This window comes from Elgaria multicarinata, chromosome 1 (genome assembly GCF_023053635.1).
Source record: "Elgaria multicarinata webbii isolate HBS135686 ecotype San Diego chromosome 1, rElgMul1.1.pri, whole genome shotgun sequence".
Taxonomy (NCBI): Eukaryota; Metazoa; Chordata; class Lepidosauria; order Squamata; family Anguidae; genus Elgaria; species Elgaria multicarinata.
The window spans coordinates 192,402,830-192,421,245 of NC_086171.1; the positions used below are offsets into that span (position 1 = coordinate 192,402,830).

The 18,416-nt window shown below is 40.3% G+C and overlaps 1 protein-coding gene across 1 annotated transcript in view; it reads left to right on the top strand.

Annotated features, from left to right (window-relative positions):
• Nucleotides 1-591: 591 nt before the first annotated feature.
• The window catches only part of EYA2 (EYA transcriptional coactivator and phosphatase 2), a 183,598-nt gene continuing 165,773 nt past the window's right edge, over nucleotides 592-18,416 (top strand). Inside the window, exon 1 of the mRNA XM_063145829.1 lies at nucleotides 592-610. The gene's annotated coding sequence lies outside the window, so the exon portion shown is untranslated. The remainder of the gene's footprint in view (nucleotides 611-18,416) is intronic.

Genomic DNA, 18,416 nt, shown 5'->3' on the forward strand with positions numbered 1-18,416 from the left:
CTCGTGTGTGTCGCGCTATGTAATCACCCAGAGAAGGGCTCCTTGAAATCACTGCTCGAGTTACAATTCGGCGCACGGTAATAGGAGATGCTCGGTTTGCAAGCAGCTTTAGCCAGGGTAGTCTTCCTCCCCACCCACTAAAAAAAAATAAAAAATAGAATATTACAGATGACCGCTCTCTTTCCTTCGCCTTCCTCCCGCCCCTCCCTTCCTTGCACACCCATCATCCGCTCCTTCCCTACGCGCACATCCCTCTCATACACACACGCGCGACCCTCCCTGCCGCTCACCGAAGACTTTTGTGCCTGTGCGCAAAAGCCGCCGAACTTTAGGTAAAGGGCAAGGTAAGGGCAAGGCGGCAGCATCCTTCCTGCTGAATGGGCATGTGCAAACCCCGCGCGCACATGCTCACTGGGACCGCGTGAGGAGTTTGGAGGGCACGTTTCTTGCAGGGAAGCAAACCGAGCGCTTACCGGGTGCGGACTTCTCCAGCCGGAGCGGCAGCGGACTGCCTTAGCCCGCAGGCGCGCTCAGTCTCCTCCTCGCGCGCAGGCAGGCGGCTGCGGGGGACGGGGAGCCCGGCGGGCCAGACGCTCTGCGGCAGCCTGCGGTGAGTGGACGGGACCCCCCCCCCCCCAAACGCTCTTCTCTCCCCTGCCTCCCGCTTCCTCCTCCTCGGGTCTTTGATTTTGCAGAGAGGCGCGGGGCGCAGGCTGGCGAGGCTGCGCGCGTTTGCCAGCCCCCAAGCGCACTTGTCCGAACCGTAGCGGGGCTGGGGCCAGCCACATTCCCAAGCCGTCCTTGAACCTCCCTCCACAGAACATCTCTTTACGGACAGGGGTTGGGTTTTTTTTTGGGGGGGGTGGGGATACGTGGGATTATATCTTGCATCAGTCTAGGTTCTCCCCCCCCCTCCCGCAGCTTTTCTGAGAGGTGTTTGTGGAAAGATCGGCGTCTTATTCATTATTTTTCGCGCGCTCTCTATCTAGTATTAAGAGTTCCCAATATTTCCCATCAACTTAAAATCCCTGTGAGTTTCCAGGTGGCTTTGGGGAGGTGGCGCTGTGGGGGCTCTATGTTTGCTTTCTGTCATTGCGACTGAGAAAGTTGAATGGCTGGTGGATATAAGGCTCCTTCTTCCTGCCCCTGACTTGTTTATGTTCACTGATGGGGTATTCTATGAACTTTCGTATCCATCCACTTGCTCTGGAATTTGACAGATTCACTCTTTCTAGTTATAGCCTTGCACTTGGGGGTATGTTGCAAAAGTTTTATTTATTTTTTTAATGTCATCGCCTTGTCTGGATAGTTTTTGTTCGCAACCTATGGAATATTTTTTCTGCGTGTCGAATGGGTTTGCAGAAGATTTACTAAACCTCTTGCATTACTTTGAGTAGGTGAATATTAATTCTCTGTCCTTATTCATTTGTGGAGGACATAGAATTTCAGGTATTTTGTTAAGTGCTTGGGAGTAAATGTAGGTATCAGAGAAAAGAGTTTCAGTTATGTATGAAAACAGTGTAGATAACCTGCCAGTGATGATAACAGTATTTCATTTCAAGGAAATTAATATGCTTAGTGAAGGGACAAATGTTCAGTCTGTTACATTATGGATAACTACATTTTTCTACTAATCTTGGAGAGAACAATGCTCATAATGCTGTAATTACTTATTATTGTTCCTGTTTTTATATATTTTGGATGAACTACTTCAAACACTCCAAATATGAATTGGTATTTAATAACAATTTTACAGGAGTATGCTGCAAATGTTATTAATTCTATAAATTCAGTATCAACCCTAAGGTTGCGTCTGATTCAAGTTTTTTTTAATGTCAGTTCTATTTAGCACTTGCCACACAGGGGAACACAAGGGCGAGGGGGAATCTGTTTAAAAATAAAATAAAAATTAAGTTGCAAGTGATTGGCAGTTTGCCCATATAATGTTGTGGCTGCTTTTATCAGCAAAACCACATACTATAACATTTAAAGATACCTTTTATAATATAAACTGTGACTGTCATTTCACCTTGGGTCCAATACTTTAATTCATTTTAGTGTAGTAATAATAATATATTATTATTTTTGTTCAAGCATATGGGGAAGATTGAATTTTGTGTATTCCATCATCATCCAAACTTAATTATATGATGTGGGCTTAATAGAGAGAATAAAAAAATCTCTCTAAAATTAGGGTTTATTACAAACTGGCAATTGATTTATTGTCTCAAGAAGAAAAGTTAAGAGGAATTTATACATAATAAGTATGCTTCTGAGTGTGAAATTAAATGCTTGAGCCCAGAGAAGGGCCCCTGAAGGAAATTACTGGTATACAGCTTGCTGTGTTTCTCAACTAATCTTTTTGAGATTGATATACTCCTTCTGGATGAAATACTGGACATTTTAAGTACACGTGGTGAACCAATTAAATGTTCTATTGTTTCATATCAGTTCTGTTGGAGGCAATCTCAGGTGTCTGCATCCCTTAACACACTTAAACCAATCGGTCAGAACATGGTTGTAGTTGTTCAATCTACTTGGTGCAAAGTTTTCCAGACAACTTAACTACATTTGGACAATTCCTAGGAAATGATTTATTTCCTAAGTATGACAACTCATTTTTATCTGACTTCTGTGAGCTTAGATTATTCTGTTTAGATGAAAATGGGTTAAATAATATATTCTGGTCCTCTGTTTCCCTGCATTTTCCTACTGTTTTACTCAAGCTGCTGCTTTTTAAACCTACAGCTTTGCCCAGCTTTGCTTCAGCTCGGACTATATAATGTGGCGTCTTCTCCCTTAAATTGCTGTGTAAGGTCCTCACGTATTGTTATATTTTGAAGACACCACCTACATTTCAACCACACTCTTGAAATCAGATTTTAAAACTAGCAACAAACAATAATGTCTGCTCAGGAGATGTACTTTGGGCACCCAAGACCTTGCGGAACATAACATCAAAGGTATTGTAAATCAGGACTGCATGGGTCCTAATGACTGCTGCAACTGGAAGGCTTTTCTTGTTTTTATACTTTTGGTATAAGGGTTTTGATAGGTGGGTTTGACTGGATGACTCTGTTAACATTACCAGATGACTGAAATGTACCAGACCTATTGCTGTGGCAAAAACCAAGACTGAACTTGGAGTTGTGTTGTTAATGATGATAAGAAAAAGGACTAGTCAGCACCAATGTTATTGTATTGTCTATTATATTCTGGAGATTTGTGTTATGATGACACCACAGTCACATTTGAATATGAAGTACTAACCATGTTGCCCCCAAAGGGAATAACTTGTTTGAGTGGTAATAGGCATTTTAGCCAAATTGGTGTAATGTGGTGTTAGTTTTCCCGCTGTTTGTCCTGTATTAATTTCATAATTAATTTCCAATGAAATGCTTAAAATTACTTGATACAAATGGATGGAGGGATGTATTTTTTGTGTGGTCATGATTTTATCTAAATTAATGGTACAATCCTATATGTCTATTCAGAGGTGAACCCTGTTGAGTTCATTGGGGGTTACTCCCAGGGAAGTGTGTGTAGGACTGCAGCTTTAATAGTTGAGAAATTGGCCATCTCTCTGCTAACTGCTGTGAAGCGTTGTTTTGTAATCTGTTGCAGTTCCTATCAAATTCTCTCCCTCATTTTCATAAAACCATGGAGTTGGAAGAGGCCATTTAGGCCATCGAATCCAACCCCACCCCACCCCAAAGCAGGAATCTAGATTTCTCTCTGACATATTTTGTTTTTGACGTGTAGTGTTTTTTTAAGGTATCTCCAACTAGTGAAGCCTAAAGTTACTGATGACTAATCTTTCCTGTAATCTCCTTGTGCAGTACATTCACAGGCTGTGCCACTTAATGAGAAAATTGTTACCAGAATTTTTTTTAAAGGAATGGTATTTTGAAGATTTATGTAAACTAGAAAACAGAATTGCATCACAAAAAATATTTTCCCTGACATCCAAAATAAGTTACAATAATTAAGGAGACATTAACATGACACTTTTCAGGTTAAATGCTCTGGGTGAAATTCAGCCAAAATAAGTGCTTTTCAGTCACATTGAGTTCAAGTTATTTAAGAACGTGCTTTATTCCATCCTATTGAAATCAGTGGGACTTAAAACTGTGTAACTTTGGCTTATTCGTGCCTTCTATTTTAATGCACAGAGTGTAAACTGTAACCAGATAAAAATCTTACTATTTTAAGGAAAAACACAAATAGGGATTTACCCCTGAGGTAATTTGGTTGGTTGTAAAGGAATGTTTCAGATACCAACATCTAAGCTGTGTGTGGGGAGATATTTAGTTGCTTTGGGTTTTTATCAGTTTATAACTTCAAAATAAAATTTAAAACTACTTTGATGTGAAGGAGAACGTAGTATTGTTCTTAACTTATATATCTCGCCCAATAAAACCACAAAAGCGACAGAACAAATTCACCGCCAAGTGTAAATTATTTCAGATTTGGTTTTGCTACTTTGTTAGAGCTTGTAGTTTAAAATGCTGTGGAACTAAATATAAAATTGTTACAAGCAGTTCCAAAAATGTGTTTGGATGCATAATTTCGTCAGGCAATAACTTCACTTGTTTAGGTTTATGTACTGCGGCTTCTGCGTACCACCCTGAAATGAAGTACAGCACACTCCTCATATAGTACCCACCCAAACAAGAATCACTTAGAGCTAAATAAATACAGAACAATTTAAAAAATAGCATTTTCTCTGTCCTCTCTTTTCCTTCCTTTCTTTCTCTATGGAAGAACAACTGCCCCCCCCCCCAGTTATCTAGTCCTTGTTTCGGTTTATTAGCTCTATGAGTCCATTCAAAAAGCAATTGAGAAGCGACCACCAAAGTGATGAGGACAATAACTAATCTTTATTTATAGATCTTAACTCCTCTAATGGTGTTTAACAAACATCCTGTTTTAATCAGGTGAGGATAAATCCCACAATTAGGTGGCGAAGAAATAAGGACAGTATGTGTCTCGATGTCTGTACCTTGAGGGCTTGAATCATTCAGCCATTGCGGAAAGGTCCAGTGGCTTTCCTGTAATTTCACAAGGGAAAGGGGGGGGGGAGGAACCATCCTATTTTACTCTCTTGCTTAAAAGCATTTTTTTTAAAAAAAAAAAGTTAGGGGCTGCTCGGGCATACAAGGGGAATGTAATTGAAATTCATTTCATTGATGTAAATAATGGCCAAGTGTTCCCCTTTGGGTTTGGATGACGCAAATGACATACATATCAGCTAAGGAAAATATGGTCAATCAGAGGCACTATTCAAAAATAATAAATCCAGCACTACATGGAGGCCTCCTGGAATGTTTTAGGGATCAACTAAAAAAAAGAGACCCCTTCTCTCTATCTTACCCTTCCTTTAAAAAGAAAGAAAGTGCATATACAAAGGGGATACATACAATACGGATATGTAACTTTGTGATGGTTGTGCCATTAATTTATGCAAAGCAGGCAGCGTTTTTACTGCAACTTCAACAGAACATTAATAACAAAATAAATGTCAAGGGAAAATCAGCACTAAATATGTGATATTTTGAAGACAAATAACCCATCTGTTAACACCTGAACTGTAACTTAAATATGGCATAGTATAACTCGGTTCATCCACTATATGAACACAGCTGTAATTTGTTTCTGTTACACAACCATCAATTTTATTCGTATTCATTGCCCTGTAACCAGCTTGCAAGAAGGGAGAAAAACATGTTTTTCAAAGAGAGTAACCAGTGCAATATTTTACAAAATTACAGATGAAATACGTATGTTCTATCATTTCAAAATATCAAAAAATGCTAGAATCTTGAAATAGTCTTCACTTAGAAGTTCCATTGACTAGCTTCTACCATGAGGATGGTCCTGTTCAGCATGTTTTATCTGATTTGAGATCTTATGTCTTAGTATTTCAACACGGGTGCAAGTTAATAGATCTATAAAATCAGTTGGTTTAAGCACTGACATTGAAATCAATAGGACTGAAAATTATTTTTAATTTGCATACGCTGGGCCAAAGTTATCTCATACAGTGTATATGTATGTATGTTTGAAATACTTATTAAGCTTGTGAGCAGAGAAACCGTGCCACAATCCCAGCACATAGTTATATGCACTTAGGCCCTGTTCAGTTCACTGGGTCCTGAGTGTACATACGAGCGCACTGAACTGTGGCCTGTACATTTAAATACTGACCTCAAAGAAGACTGTTGCAACTTATTTAGTAGTCTAGACAAATTATGAATAGCCAAACAGATACAAAACACTTGATACCATCTTTTCATGAGGAACAACAACTGAACAGACGATCCCTTCTGATTAAATTACTGTCACTAGTGTGCAGCTTTAACTTTTCACTCTAGGGGTTCCATATGAACACATTTATTTAATATCTGTGGTGCTACTGTTTCATATTGTACATGTTCTGACTGTTACCACAGGAGCAATCCTTTCAATTTAACAGTGCATACAGAATGCACGCGGCTGTAAGAAATGTCTTCATTTATCGCTTCTGGCCCATTAACTTTACACATTGGTTGATCTAAATAGCTACGCCAGTTTTCTTTCCTATTCATCCATGCATGCTGTGAAAACACTCAGTCACTGGGCGGGCGGAGAGAATCTTCCACAAGTTGCTTATTATACTCTTGAGTGGTGTCCATTTATTTCAGTAGAACTGGGTTCTTTGTGAATACCATATTTGGTGGTGGTTTCACAGTTTACATCCCAAAAGCTTAAACTAAGCGTTGCTTTAAAAAGAGCTTTTTTCCCTTTTTTTATATGATAAATCTTTTTTATATATATAAATTTTGTCTTTGGCATCAGGGACATTGGGCATTCCGTACAGAAAGGTAGGATATAAACTTAACAAATACAAAATAAATTTAAAAAATACCATCCAAATCCAATAAAATAAAAAAATGAAAAATGTTACAGCTGCGGCAAACAAACATCCTACATATATACCAGCATTTGCAGTAATGGGACTACAGCAGTTGTGCGTAGCCACTGACCCACCCACCCCACCCTGCCCTTAAATCTTATTTACGATTCTAGATTTGACATTGGGCATGTTACAGCAGATGAATGCTTCAGTATACGTTCATGTTTCATCGGTAATTCATTAAACCTGAATGGATATGGAATGTTATCTAAGGGTAAGATATAACACTAGATAGGTCAGATAATAGCTAGTAAAATTACCTATGACATGCTATTGTGTTGTGGTGCTAGGGTGAAATATGAACGTGCACATTACTTGTTTATTAAGTGTACTGAATTCTTGATATAAAATTTCACAGGTCCCACAAGCATATCTCTCCTGAATTATTATTTTTTTAAGAACCACGTTCACACAAAACCAAGATGGTTATGACTGACATAGTGTACAAACCTCACCCTTCTGCATATTATAGAGGCTTAATCACTTGGTCTTGAAATGAACTTGAAACTTACATATAGATTTGACGTCTACAAGACTGGTATGACAGTTAGGCAGGATTTTTTTAAATGGAGTGTTTCCTTAAGGCAAAAGAGGACACTTCTGTATACATCAATATAGGTAAAGAAAATGCTACATTGATATTGACAAAGTCTTTTGAAATATCCTTCCTCCCTCAAGTATATTTAATTAGGATCCCCCCTTGCCTCTTTCAAAGAGAAGTAGCTTTTATCAGTTTTCTTTTTCTACTTTACCCTTCCTTAAGGCAGTAAGATCCCAGTGATACAGGGTGGGATACAAATGTTTTAATAAATAAATAATAAATAAGATTGTATACATTACTGTAGTAAAACACATGTGAACTAAGAGATCAAAAACCAAGAAGATTTTTTAAAATAAAACTAATCTGTTACAATATATAAAAGAAATTTATTTTAATCTTTCAAATAATGGCATGTACCATACTTGTAGAATCTGCCCCTTGGCAACAATGTTATTAAATGTGTGGGACAGAAAGTGTGTGATCCCTGGTCCTTATTTAGCTTAATTAATTACTTGATTTACAGTATAATTCAGAAATAAATGGCTGCAACCAATCAGAGCTCAGCTTTACAGTTATTCAGGCAAAGGATATAAGTTGGACATTCTTTTGGAAGACGTTAAACTTGGAGTGCTGAACTTTAAAATTATGAACTGTTTCTTTTCCTGATTTTAATATGGGCGAGGGAGTGGGTAATACAAGTTCTCAGAACTGGAGAATCTTATGCATTCTTGACATAAAATGCAGCTTGTTCTTGTCTTGACTGTGGCATGGCTTGACATGAGCTGATCCATGGTATGTTTTTAAGAATACCACAAGGAACTGTATATGCTCTGATGTAAGAAATAAAATGCTTCCTAAAGTCATATAAGTAAAACTGGTGTGCAAATGTACAATAAAAGATGTGAATCACTGATTTAAAAATGCAGCGTTTTCCCTTGACCATGGTCCCTTTGCTTTATGCAGACATTATTACTATTTTTGAATGGTATTGTTGCTCTTATGTCTGTTTTAGGCAAGGTCTTTCAAGCATTTAAATTTGCAATAGGAAAAATGGGTGCCATATTTTGGAAGGAGTAAAATGAGATAACTATACTGGACACTGAGATCTCCTATGTCTTCGACAATTTGTGTGTGTGTGTAGGTTGTAAGAACTGAATAGTTAATCCAAAATGTATTGGATGGTCATATGTGTTAAATACGCATCAAAGATTGGAGAAATAAAAAATTTAAACCATTAGCAAAATCGTGCCCATGTTTGAATTGTCTATGTAGTTGCTCCAGCCATTGTGAAATGCGTAGCTTTTTATCTTAAACTTTCTGTGTTTCTGTGTTTGCCGAACCTGGGCTGAATTAAACAGAATGAAATGATAAACAGGGAGGGGAAAATAAGGTACAATCAGGGGCGTGGAATCTGTGGCCCGCCAGATGTTGGACTACCACTCCTATCAGCCCCATCCAGCCTCGCCAGTGGCCAGGAATGATGGAAGTTGTCGCCCAACAACATCTCGGGATAAACTGTTTGAAAAGGCTCAATCCTATTGCTTAGCACTATGTTCCCAGAATACATAGACTTGGGTCTGTTCCAGAGTAGGCTCTGACTAGAATGCTAGCACAGCAGCAACACTTTTCAGACTCTCCTGTGGCAGTGGTAGAAATGAATTTGCCATGGTTTCATCTCATGTTGCTGTCATAAGTGTCTGAATGCCAGAACCACATGAGCTGGGCCAGTCACATGAGTTTTGCCACCATTTGTTGCCTTTCATATGGCTCCTATTCTCATTCTCTCTCTCTCTCTCTCTCTCTCTCGCACACACTCTCAACCTTTTAAAGTAAAGCTTTAACCCTTTACCTTAAAAACAAAACCACCAATCTTTGACCCTGTGAAGTGACCCAAACTCTTACGGTGCTGCATATAGGCCAGCTATAGTTCTGTTTCTGTCACTTTCTCTGCCCCATGGTCACATGGAACGGTCACTGAGTGGCACTGCTGCACCAGAGTGCAGTAAGGCATATACCTTCTTACTTTCTCTCTGTCCTGCACACATTCTCATACTCTCTTTGCAGTTAATTAGGATTACTCCATATGGAAATGTCTCCTGCACTAGTAAGGGCAGAGAAGTTGAAGGAAATGGAACCATCGCTACCCTAAGGGGTTTGGTCCCTTCACTGGGTTAGAGATTGGTGTTGGGGCAGAAGATACTGGTGTGGTTGTGACCAGGTAAAGTGACTGTGTATGATCAATACAGGTTATAAAGGTAGGGGCTTCGCCTTTTGACCTGGCGAGGATACCTATTTTGTATTAACTCTTGGCTAGACAAGCAAGTTGGCAAGTTCTTGCAACACAGTGTTCCATAGTGTTGCATCCAGCCCTCATCCTTTCTTGCCTAAAAGTCTGACCCAGACCCATGTCTTTTGGTTAGCTTACAAGATCTTGTTCTGAGTGCACTTTATAAAACTAGGCTAGTACACACCTGTTGGAAGTTCTTCCTATTGAAAGCTCACTGGGTTGCTGGGCACTCACGGATTTTTGTGGGTTCCTCTCACAACGAGCGTGCAATAAAATGCTTGTCTGATGGAGCTCCTTGTATTTGGCTTCACCCCCGCAAACCCCACCTAGGCTACAAAAATGCCTGGGAAATACGTTGCTTTGGGGGCTTAACCACCTCAACCAAGTAAAATGGAAGGATTTTTTTAATTTCAGATAGGCCAAGCTTCACTGATGTAGCTTTAGACCAGCCCGCAGTGCCTTGTAAGGTCACTTGATCATCTATGTATGTGGCAAAGGAGTTACAAAGCAGCATGGGTGGATCCGTGCTTTCCATTTTTATAGTTACGTTTTGTGTGTTTACTTCATTCCTGTCCCTCTGTTCCATCAAGAAGTGGAGGGCAGCAAATACGATTTTCACCATTATCCTCAAAATAATCTTGTGAGGTAGGGTAGGGTAGGAACATAGGAAGCTAGCTGCCTTTATCCTGAGTCAGACCACTGGCCCATCTAGCTCAGCGTCTTCTCTGGGAGCCCCTGCCAAAAGAATTGAGGTTCTGCCGTGGCACCCCATTTGTGGAATGTGCTTCCTACCGTGGTTTGCCTGGCGCCTGCATTGTGCTTGTTTTGGAGACAGGTTTTGGCGCCTTTTTATTCTCCCAGGCATTTTAGTTTTTCAGTTCATTTTATATCTGGTATTATATTTGATTTAATTTTTTTCACTGCTGCTAGCTTCTGTTTTTATATTGTGGTTTTAAACTTTTAAACTTTTATATTGTATTTTATTGGCTGTATTTTATTGTCTTGTATTTAATGCAAGAGAGCTTCAACTTTTGACCTGTATAAAAATGTAATTAATTAATAATATTGCCTATAGTACAGGTTCTCTACTTGGCTCTGTAATTGATTTGTTTTGTATGAAGGTGGTGATCTTGGCTATTTTAACCAGTTCCAGCTTATTGAACAGCCCACACCAGGGGGTGGGGAATGAATTTGGGTTGGAGGAAAGAGGCTCTATCCATGCATAGTGGTCCTGTTCCAGATAAGCGTGGAGGGTACGCTTACAAGAAAGTAAATAAAATTGTGAGGATCAGCTGCATGATGAGTATTTAATGTAGCACGTGGTTTTGCCCTGAAGCTGATCAGAAAATTAAGCCTAGGAACATTTCCATACAATGTATTCACTCAGCCACATATGATTCCCCCCCCCCCACACACACACACCATGTCCGTGTCACTGAAGCTAGATAGCAATCAAAATGTAAACCCAATTACAAAACTATATGTTTATATAAAGAGCCTTAAATGGACTTGCTATATAACCAACTAACCTAGAAGTTTTAGCCATTAAAGAGTGAGCAAAGAGCATGAGGAATGAGAGGCAGGGTTATAACTCCCCCTCCCCATGTGTAAATTTGAAAACTCAAAAGAGGAAGTTGTCAATTTCAGACCCAATTGAGAATCTGGTTCTGCCACTTTCATTTACCGGCATTTTCTCTATGTACTGCCGCCTAATAATAACTTCGTTGATCCTTACACATACTCTTTGGGTTTTAATCTTCTTGGGTATTGGCAAGTGTTATGCTATGAATGACAAGGACAGGAAAAGAATAATAGTTTGTTAGAAACTTGTAGCAAATTGTTCAAAGTCCAGCCCTATGGAAAGGTGAGGTATAATTTGATTCCTAGGCACTGGTTTCATGTTTTTAGGGGCCCAAGAGACCACCCACCATGGACATTTCTATCCCTGTGCTTGACTATAGTTTATATAAAGTAATCTTGAAAGGAAGAACGTTTCCCCTTTGCACTTATTCACTTTGTCTATAGAACCATTAAGAAAAAGGAAAGAGAGGAACCTTAGCTGGTACTATACTAGGACCTACTACACCAGTCTGTGTAGGCATTGTACCGGGACAGTTTTCCCCACCCACAAAAGGATTTCATATTAAATATGTTGGCTAAATGTAAAAAAAACCTGTTTCTTAGCATAAGTTAAGCTTTCTTCCTCTCCCTCTTTTTGGGCTCTATCTTATTCGTCCCATTAGCCAGCACCATATATAGAAAGATGAACTAGCAGGGAGCAAGCTTTGGATCAGCCTTCATGCTGCTGATGTTTGCTTTTCAGGTCAGAAATCCAGCTCAACACTTTACAGGAATTTATAAAAAATAATGATTGGAATAACTTTGGTGGAAAAATGTTATATACAATAGATGAGAGAAAGGTCTAATCTACACCAAGCAGGATATTGCACTATGAAAGCGGTATATAAAAGGCAGGAGCCACACTACTGCTTTATAACGGTATTGAAGTGCACTGACAACTGTTGGGGACCATTGACACATACCATAGACTGCTTACATACCTCTTTCCTAGTGCTATATCCTGCTTGGTGTAGATTAGGCCCAAGTCTCTTTCCCCACTACAATAAGCCCCCAAAGCAACATATTTCCCAGGCATTTTTGTAGTCTAGGTGGGGTCTGCGGGGGTGAAGCCAAATACAAGGAGCTCCATCAGACAAGCATTTTATTGCACGCTCGTTGCTGGGCACTCACTGATTTTTGTGGGTTCCTCTCACAACGTTGTCTGCCTCCCAGCCCTTCTAGCCTTCTTCACGCAACAAAAAAAGCCCTCAGAAAGTCCGATATATTTTTAAACACGGAAGTTGCCACTATCACCTGCTGTTTACAGGAGAAGCAGCACAATTAAAATGGCTGACTGAATGGGCCTTGAGCACGTTGCTTACTTTCTCTTTCAAAAGAGGAAGTAACGAGCAATAAAAACGGGCGGAGAAGTGACAGTAGGGAGGTGTGATTTCTCCCGTCTGATGGAGCTCATGAACTGACTTTCAGGGATTGGGAACTTATGCCCCCTAGACATTGTTGAACTACAGTTCCCATCATGCCTGACCATTGTCTAATGAGAGTTGGGAGTCTAACAACATCTGGAGAGTTACATGCTGGCTGGGAAATGCTGGGAGTTGTAGGAGTTTTTTCTGTCTAAACATGCATAGGATTATGCCCTTAACCGCTTTCAGGCAGCCGGCTCAGGTCGACTCAGACTTCCATCCTCCCGAGGTCGGTAAAATGAGTTCCCAGCTAGCTGGGGGAAAGGTAATAACGGCCGGGGAAGGCAACGGCAAACCACCCCACTATAAGGCCTGCCAAGAAAACGTCAACGAAAGCTGGCGTCAAAGAAAGAGTCAGTAATGACTCAGTGCTTGCACGAGAGGTTCCTTTCCTTTCCTGGTTGGTTTATTTATTTTAATTATAATCCACCTTTTTAAGGATACAAAACCTTTCAAGGTGGCTTACAAATAAAATCAGAAAACAATACAATCATGATAAGACAATTTTGAAATATAATAATTCATCACGATATTCCCCCAGTTAGCCTTGAAGAGCGGGAGGGGGGCGTTGGAGATGGTGGGAGGAGAAACAGACCAGACCAACTGTAGCAGGCTCCATTGTTGTCTGTCTTTGCCTCCAACACTCATCTATTCCTTGTTACAGGGCAGCTGGTGCTTGTTGGGCCTTGGGATAGCATCTGAAAAAAAATCCACATGCACATTTGAAGATACCTCCAATCTGTTGGGTCCTTTGCTTGTAAAATTATTCATTTAAATCATTCTTTAATTATTATCGGATTGAAAGCTCTTAATAAATACCAGTAAAATACCAAATTGTGCAGTATCGAGAATACAGGCATGCCAGGTCGGGGTGTGGAACTCTCTCTCACACACACACACACATTGCCTCCTTCCATTCCTACCGCTAGTTGCTAAGGAGCATGCTCAGTATTAAAGAATTTCTAAGAGGGTTGCAGCACTAAGAATATTGTAGCAGTTCAGCCCGGCCCAGGATTTGCACCAGAGGGATGTGACTGTTATTTTGGATAGACAGAAAAATCAACGTGTGCAGTCTAGAAGATAAGACAGTCTAGAAGATAAGACAGTCTTTCATAAAGCAAAGTGAGGCAATGATTTGGGTAGCCTGCAAATGAGTGATTTAGACTTACTGCTGGTTCATACATACATTGCTCCCATGCAAGCACACTGAGAATGAGATGGCCTGCCGACAGGGTTTACGGCTGAACTGGAGTCATGCAGAGACTGCATATTTGGCTACTGAGACTTTTGCACTTGTAGTACTATTTTTGCTAAGTCACCTGGGTTCACACAACTCGCTAACCCACCCATTGTGGGTTGTAGTTGAACTGTGGGTTATCGTGTTAACTGAATGCAGTGCATTTCCCACAGAGTGGGTTATCATGTTGTCTGAACAAGCGCTTTTTCCTCAGGGTGGGTTATTGTGTTTCCCACAGGGTTGCTTGTTAGCCATGCAGTGTGGCTTGTTAACCACCCTGAAAAACCCCACAACAAGCCATGGGTTTTCAAGGTGGCTTGTTTGAGAAAAATAAACCACACTTCGTGATTAACCAGCTGCCTTGCGTAAAATGCACTGCATTTAAACAACACAATAACCAATGGTGAGTTAGCGTGTTGTGATTGTGCAAATCCTAACAGGTGCATTTTGTGAGTGCCAGTTCAGACATAAACCCTGCCTCCATGTCATCCCACCTCAGCTGTGTGTAAAGCAATGACTCCACTCTCAAGATGCTCTCATGGAGCTTGCTCTTGTGTGCAAACCAGCATTATGATGGTGGTGTGGTAGGAAGTACAGTTTTATGGGGCCAATTGGATGTTCTTTAATAGCCCCTTCTTTGGCTGGATGAAGGATTTCCTTTTTTCCGTTATGCCTTGTGGACCAATGAGCAGGGTGTGTTTTTATAGAATTTTAACTGAATATTTAGTGATTGGCTTTTTGTTGTATTGTTTGGCATTATTTTGTTGAGTTTTTATCTTGTGCACCACATTGAAAGGGTTCTAGCCTTAAAGGTGGCCTAAAAATCATGTAAAATAAAATCTGTGGTGTGTGAACCTTCTCACATATTTTTTAGAATTCTAAGAACCCGCTCTTCCATATTTTGAAAAAAATATATTCAAACCCTCATAGTTGCAGAGGGGAAATACTGAAAGCAAGAGTTAAAAGCAGGGATGGGAAATGTGCAGCGCTCCAGATATTTTGGGCTACAACTCCCAACAACCCTAGCCAGCATAGTCAACACTGAGGGATGATGGGACTTGTAGGCCAAAACATCTGGAGCACTGCAAATTTCCCATCCCTGATCCAGTGGATCAGAAAGAAGATAGCAAGTGAAAAGGAGTCCCCCTTCATTATGGCTTGGATCCAAAGTTGTCTTGAGCAAGCGGAAAGGCATTTCTGCTAGGGCAAGGCAACCCACTTAATTCTGTTGATGTCCATCCCCCATTCTGCTGAAGTCCCCCCCCTCCAGTGCCCCTCCTACACTGTTATCTCATCTTCATCAGGAAGGATGCTGCATGCTCATATAATCTGCCAACCAACTATAGTTTGGCACCTGCCATGTTCATGAAAATGATATTCCCATTTTAATTACAAGTATCTTAGCTATGTACATTCATTGCAGGTCTGCGGCTCATTATAGATAATGTGTGGATCAGTGCTTAGAATATGTTCTACTGCTGAGCTAGACAAAACTGTGTGAATGCATGCAGTCCAACAGAAGCAGATTGCTTCTTTCTGAGGAAAAATGTCTATATCTGCATTTACTTACAATGCATGGTGCCTCCTTGTGATAGCAATCACCCCCCTATATGGTGATAAGCTGGTCTCTCTCAATTGGAATTCAATTCGTGCCTCATCAGTCTTCCACCCACGTCGGGTTGACATTTTACACCTGCTTTGTGATGACAGCAATGTGTTCTTCTTCCCTTTGCCCAACATCTCCTATTGCAAAAATTGTTCCAAAACCCTGTTTAGGGATACCAGCAACTGGGGCAGGAGCATTGCTGGATCTTTATGTGCGTTGCCTTCTGCTGATGGGAAACATGGCCATTCCTTGATAAACTTCTTGGCCACTGTGCTCTTTTCACAAAGAATAGGTGTCTGCATAAAAATAAATATGTGCAGACATGGCCCAGTTCAGACATAACACTAAAACATGGTTTATCATTATGGAGGTGAGCTTGCATAAACCTTGGGATATGTGCTTCCTTCCTCTCCTTTCCCTCTGTGCATGAGGAGGGGATGGAAGGATTTCACTGCTTTTACAACTAGACAATGTTTCCCATGACCACTTGAACTGTTGCTAATTAAAACAAACCAGGTTATTGAACTGCAGTTTGATCCTGGCTAGTTGGAACTAATCATAGTTAGAACAAACTGCAGTTCCCTCAGTTCAGAGATTATGAGAAACTGAAATTCTTCTGAAGTTTCCATCTCATGTGGAAGAGGTTGGCTGGGGCATGCTGGGAGTTGTAGGCCTATCTTTCTGTTTAAACATGCATAGGATTGCACCCTAAAGTTAACTCACCAGTACCCCCACCCCACTCTGGATTGAAGCATGGCTAAAACACCAAGTCAGTCATGGTCCTTATTAAGTGGGACCCTTGGATTCTCTTCTAAAGGCCCCAGTTGTAAGGATAGAAGTGTTGTCTCTTTGAGACTTCGATTTCAAACTTAATGTTAGCTGTGTTTAAAAAAACAAAACAAGTGCCAGTTCCCATGCGTGCATCATTAGCGAGCCAGGTTGGTTGGCACCTGGCATGTTAATGCTGTACTCACAGGCGCTAGCAACCCAATGTATGCCACTCTGTGCTCCTTGGAGAAAGGGTGGGATAAAAATACTGTTAAAAAATTAACACGTCAGCTGTATGTAAGCCAGCATGGGTAAGTTTCTCTTACATGCTGAGCATCACTCTTAAACTGGGCCTGGCTTCAGTGAGATTAAGTGTTTAATTGGCTGCAGATTTCCAAAATAGGGTGTGTCTGCTCTAACGTTCTTTGTTACAGTTCGTCATGCTTGTTTCTCGTTCCTCAGTGCCCCAATACGACTCTCCTTCCATATCCCATACAGATGGGACTGTATGTGTCATTTCCCTCTTCTCACGATTGTGGGGTGCTCACTGGATTGTTTCCTACATGGTATGGGTGTGCAAGGGAACGAGGGGAAAAACCAGCCTATTCATGCAACTTATACTTTATTTAAAAGAGTTTACTGTCAGTGCAATTTTGGACCCTAGATTACATAACTGCAAGAAACGTTTTCAATCTTATGAAAATCGTATTACATCTTGGCTCGTGGTTACAAACAGACCCACAAATTTCACAAATTGCTGCCAACAGCTGCCTTAGAAAGATGGAACAGTCGTAAGAAATTTATCTTGTGTGGCAAGAAAGATGGAAAATCTTGTTCCAGCTGGGTTATGGAGTCCATTGGAACCTGTCTGTCTTGTGTTTTGAAGTCACAGCCCCATCTAAACATTTCTCTTATTATCCTTGTTAGCAATTTACATGAATTGGGTGGGTGGGATAGCCCTTGTAAAACGTGGATACCTGTGAAATGTACAGACCCCTGTCTCAGTGATTGTTTGGAGGGGGCAGCTGAGGAGAGGGTGAAAATATTAACTCATTCAGAGAGAAAGTAAGTAGCATTGCACTCATTCTTAATTAGCTTTGTGGCATCTCCATATAGTCCAGGGATAGACAACCTGATGCCCTCCAGGTGTTTTGGACTACAACTCCAACATGGTCAAAGGTAAGGAAGTATGGAAATTGTGGGACAAAATATTTGGAGGAGCACTAGATTGCCTACCCCTGAAAATCTAGCAAAAATGCCAAATGTAATTATAATGTCATGGGCAAATGAGGCCAATTCTTCTTGCTGTCCCTCTGAGTTGACTTTGTGGCACTCTTAAATTGTCACACAGCCAATCTAGCTTGGCTATGTGATATAGTTAGATTATCTACCTGCTCTCTGATTGCCTGGGGTCTCCTCAGGAAGAAGTTCTCACTTTTTTTAATGGAATCAAAAATGCAGCTCAAAACAGCTGGCAAATGACATGTGTAAAAATAAGCAAAGGGTTTGGGTGAAACTTTTTGTCCTCTGAAAACTCACCACCACCATATCTCATGGGAGAAAAAATATTGTGGTGCTAGACAAAATTTAGAAATTATTGTAGTTTTTGTAATGCCATTACAAGAAGAAATTTTATTCACAGATGTTAATCAGTTCACAGATTGGGGAACATTGAATGTAAGGTGTAAAAACATTTTTTCCAGCCACACCCAAAACCAGAATTTTGCTCTAAGGAGGAATCAAACTGTGTTTCAGAGAAGCTGTTCAAATTTTAACAAACACCATACATTTTCTTCTTTGAGTAACTTCCTTTTCCAAATATTGATATTTTCTAAGAATTTGTATTTTTGTTAGGACCATCAGCCAATTAAAAAATGTTTATTCATAAATCATATGTTTTTAGGTGATGCATGCCTAAGTTATAGCAGGCACAGTTTTAGAAGGAATATTTTTACTTTAAATTTACAATTTTAAAATG